The sequence below is a fragment of the Sinocyclocheilus grahami genome, unplaced genomic scaffold, assembly GCF_001515645.1.
Source record: "Sinocyclocheilus grahami isolate Dianchi unplaced genomic scaffold, SAMN03320097.WGS_v1.1 scaffold2718.1, whole genome shotgun sequence".
NCBI classification, from domain to species: domain Eukaryota; kingdom Metazoa; phylum Chordata; class Actinopteri; order Cypriniformes; family Cyprinidae; genus Sinocyclocheilus; species Sinocyclocheilus grahami.
The window spans coordinates 9,696-14,749 of NW_015507896.1; the positions used below are offsets into that span (position 1 = coordinate 9,696).

General features: G+C 37.6%; 1 long non-coding RNA gene across 1 annotated transcript; it reads right to left on the bottom strand.

Moving 5' to 3' along the window:
- Nucleotides 1-3,875: 3,875 nt before the first annotated feature.
- Nucleotides 3,876-4,827, bottom strand: LOC107575552 (uncharacterized). The gene is made up of 4 exons (XR_001607897.1): nucleotides 4,757-4,827; nucleotides 4,567-4,648; nucleotides 4,247-4,339; nucleotides 3,876-4,131 (listed from the first exon to the last, which is right to left on the bottom strand). It is a non-coding gene; the product is annotated as an uncharacterized lncRNA (long non-coding RNA).
- Between the last annotated feature and the right edge of the window lie 227 nt (nucleotides 4,828-5,054).

Sequence of the window (5,054 nt, forward strand, 5' to 3'; positions counted from 1 at the left end):
ATTCTGTAGACCATTGGTTAGGTTATTTTTCACATACTGTACACAGTACTGTAACATCACAATGGTATTCCTTTACATATACTTCACAGCACTACCCTTTTTTGTATAGTACAGTAATATGATACAAAATCATGTGACACATACAGTAGGTACAGTCTGGAGTAGAAACTTGAAGATATACCTGTTCTCCAGTCGGAATGCACTTATTATCGATGCTACGGTGTAGCGACTGAGGTTAGGGTCGACTCTTTACCCAGCCTCCCTCATGGACAGGCCATGATTTATCACATGGTCCACCAGAGTAGCCCTGATGTCATCTGATACACGTCTCCGCACTGGTCCTCGTCCTCTTCCACGTCCGACTCCTCTCTCTCTCTCTCTCTTTGTCCTCCTCTTACTCTAACTCTCATTGCCTCCATGCTTGCAAAGTTCTCAAAATGGCTTACCTGAGGCCTATTTGTAGTGCTAAGGCTCAGACCGATTGGTGTTCTGTTTTCTGTGCAAGTGTTTTCAGGTGTGTATGTAAGTGCCTACAATTGCCGGATGAGTTTTGCATTTTGAACAGAGTGTTTTCCCAATGATAACAGGTGATTTCGTTTTTGAACAAAGTGTCTAATGTAAGAAAACGTGTGTAGTGTTTCGTAATAAGTGTGTTACAGAATTGCAAACAAAGTGAAAAGTTGATAATGTGTTTAAGCTATGGTTACACTGCGTTTAAGATATGCTACAAGAAGTTTAGGTATTGAGGCTTTGGTCTAAGCATTCGGTTTTAGTGTGTAAGCAATGGGCAACAACTGTAAAATCACCAACAATTAAAACTTTATCTGCAGCCAGCACTAACTCGGATATAAAATCAGCACATTCTTTAATAAAGTCTGTATGGTGCCCTGGTGGCCTGTATACAGTAGCCAGTACAAACATCACAGAGGTTTTATCATTAACACTTGTTTCTCTGGATAATGTTATATGAAGCACCATTACTTCAAACGAGTTATACTTGAAGCCCGCCCTCTGAGAAATACTGAAAACATTGTTATAAATTGTAGCAACACCTCCCCCTTTACCTTTTGGATCGTATCATCATTCAGTCTCCTGTGCTGCTTGTGCTCTCTGAACCGGCTCATAAGTTGTACAGTAGGTTTGATCACATCATTCGAAACAAGTGTGAACAATTTTGAATCCTTGTGTGTAAACGATGACAGCTGTGCTTTAGTTGTGTTTAACTTTAGCCGCTTGTGTTTAGCATTTTGCAGCACAAATGCGTCACAGTGTGAGAAGTGTTTGAGTGAATGAGAATGTGTTTAGAGTTTTGCAAATAGAGTCTAACTGCCTAAACGTGTTTAAGGTTTAGCAGAAAGAGTGCTTTATTCGACAAATTGGTTTAAGCTAGTGAGAATTTGGTTTAGCATTGGGGTTTAGTGTTTTAGCAATTCAGAAAAACTGTAATAGTCTATGACCTTTTAATTTGAAAACAAAAGTATTAGTTTTCCTGCATCGTGAAACTTTTACTTTCACAAAGGGGACAATCTTTGAAGGATGAACAATATTTCTTGGTCATCACATTGAAAATAAAATTTAAATGGAATGCTATTCAGATTATTGAGCTTTGAAGTGCTGGAAAAAGTTTGGAAAATTTATTGAAAAGTCCTTCATACAAGAGGTCTAAATCAGTCTAATTTGCTGCGTTATGATTAAAGCTATGCCTAAATGTGATTCAGCTTTGGAAGCATCACACACACACGTTTAGCTATCTAAATGGGGACTCTCCATAGGCGTAATGGTTTTTATATTGTACAAACTTCTATCGCTCTACACCAACCCTACCCCTTACAGGAAACTTCCTGCATTTGAACAATTTAAAAAAAAAAATTTACTTTATTTTTATACCAGTTTTACAAAGGAGGATATCCACAAAGGGAGGTTGTTGGAGATTTTGTCAGGTTTAGCTCACTTTTGGGTACCCAAAATATGGTTAAGTAGGTACACACACACAGACAAACACACACACACACGTCAGGTCAGCTATCCTTGTGGGGACTCTCCATAGGCGTAATGGTTTTTATACTGTACAGACCGTATATTCTATTGCCCTACACCAACCCTACTCCTAAACCTACCCCTCACAGGAGACTTTCTGCTATTTCAGATTTTCAATACACTCCATTCTGTGTGATTTATAAGCGTTTTGAAAAGTGGGGACATGGGGTAATGTCCTGAAAAGTCACCTTCTCCTTGTAATACCTGTCATACATTTGTCATTATACACATTTATGTCCTCATTTGTCACACACACAGTAAGATTTGATGACGTCATCTAAGTTCACCATACCTTGTCTTTTGGTGAATTGACGCCACTGGTTTCAAGATGTTTAAAGATTTCAAAGACATAGGCTGCACTATTATATGAAAACAGTAAATGTATATGTGGACTTTAATACAGTGTTTCTCGATTGCTAACTAGGGCTGGGTATCAATCCAAATATTTCGATATCGATACCTTGACTTCGATACCAGTTCCTGAACAATACTTTTTTCGATACCAATTTTATGAAATCAATTTTAACAAGATTACATTATCTAAAAAAAAAACTGGTTTTATTTTTCAGCTTGTTGTTGTTTATACAAACTCAAAGACTCATCTCCTGAGCCACTGCACAAAGGAACAATGTAACCAACACAATAAATCAGTGCAAAATAGTTTTAATAAAGCTCAAATAGTCTTCAGTTTACACATCTGTTAGGCTACATTTACACTAGTTAGTGTTCGTTTTAAAACGCATAGCTCAGACAGAATCATGATTTCTATTTATTTTCCACTGATTTACTGATGAGCATTAGCAGCTTCCAGCGCTGTCTGCTTGTGCTCTCTCTTCCGTGAACGCTGCTCTGACTCAGAGGTAATAACATATTTAATTTCAGCAACATTACATGGCCAAAACACACATTAGATGGCAGGGCCGGATTTACCTATTTTCGTGACGTAGAAAAAAAAACAAATTTTTGGGCCCCCTTCCCTATTCTCAAAACGTGAATTATTGTGGAGTGAGATGACACGAAGGCTCTATCACTGCAACTCTGAAATCAGAGCACATTTGAATTAATTACTCAAAACGAAACTAAATATCTTGGTTTATACAATCCTGTCCTTTATCTTTTAAACGGTGCAGATTGATAAATCCTTGAAAACTGCTAGACTTTATTAGTTTTGACTGTTCAAAGTTCTGTATTATGTTCTACAATATGAACTTAACAAGAGGCTTCCTCTAGTTCTGTGTACAATTATAGAGCAACACGAAGGTAAGCGCATTATTGTTGTTGTTATTTTTGTTAATTGTCACAGTTTTGACTGTCATGGTGTGTGCATGAACAAGTGTGAAATACCTGCTAATTACGTTGCTTTTTCCTGTCACTTATATTGGGCACTTTTTGCATTTAAATTGGATTATTCTGATTGACAAATTATGCATGTGTTGTTTGGAGGGTATCGGTTAATTTATTGATTGCCGTCTGCTTTCATATTTTATTAATGTTCAGTAGCCTAATTCTCTTTAATGTAGGCTATTCGCCCCGATTTGATCCGTTACTGGGAAATGTATGTAACATCATATTTATATTATTTTGTTTTAAGGAGTTAAAAATGGTCTTTATCAGCCTTGATTTCCATATTCCATCACATTATTTTGACAGTTCAAATTTGGGCGGTTTTTAGGCGGGTTTTTGTGAGCTTTTGGGCTGGAAATCATCCATTCAATCTGGCAACACTGATCAGTTATAGTGTGTTAGCATTACATTTAACAATCACCATACTGTACTTATTAACCACACATGGTTGAATTGAAGACTTTCAGCTGTATATCTGTCTTCATTTAGTGGATGATGACCTGATGAAACTCTTTAATTAATCATTTTAAAATGGAGATTTGCATGAGATGATCAGAGATCAGCAGAAACACAACAGATTCAAGATCAGGGATGTGTCTGCATGAAAAGAGACACAGCAATGAGAATAGATGTCCAGAATGAAGCAAAACTCTCTCTACTGAGCGACTGAGTTTGATTCATGTATGAATGATCATCAGTGAATCAGATTCATCCGATCTGAGCTGCATTTGGGCACCAGATTCTGGATCCCTGAGAGAAACACAATCAGTTTCAGCAGATCAAGCTTCATTCATTGAGTCTCAGCTGAAGATTGAAACATCATCCGTCTGTTTCACTAATGATCATATGATTCAGTCAAACTCACTTCATCTCTTTCTGTCTGTCAGTCTGATTCACGCTCCTGTTTTCTGGATCATCCTCACGCTGACAGACAGACGGCACTGCCTTCAAAAAACACCTGAAAACACTTATTATTAAATATCATTATATTTATTCAGAGATATTAAAGTTTAGACCTCTGATTTCATCGTTAAATATGACTTAAGGCAGATAGATAGGTCATAATCTGTTGAAGTGGTTAAATCTTAAATTATATGTTCACTTATCTTGGTTTCTAACAATCATAATTTGATTTTCATGACTATTTTAAAGTGTCTCTGACACAATTAAAGACTCGTGACTCACCTGAAGATCCTTTTACGCAGAATGAAACAGACCACAACCAGAAGAACAATGAAGATCAGAGCAGAAATCCACCACAGCTGATCTAGATACAATAGAAAATCAGCAGATCTGTACAAACAGCCCAATAAAATCAGCTGATCTACAACAATAATAAAACAATATTAGAAAGCAAAAGCTCTGAATGTTGTACCTGAGAGCTGGAGATCTGGAGTCACTTCATTCAGGACATCTTCACAAACACAACGATCACAGATATGAGCCAATATGAAAGAAAACATTGAGAGCTGTTGACATTCAAACTGGATTACCTTTCAATACGGTCTGTCACATTGTGTGAACACGCTTTGGGGAAACTCTGATTTGCCTGGTTTGTTAACGTTTGTGTAGCTTCAAGAACAAATGGCATTTCAGCCCACCAAAATGGGCAGAGCCGACTGCCTATATAAGTCTCCCCCCCCCCCCCCCCCCCTCCTCCTCCACCTCCCTCC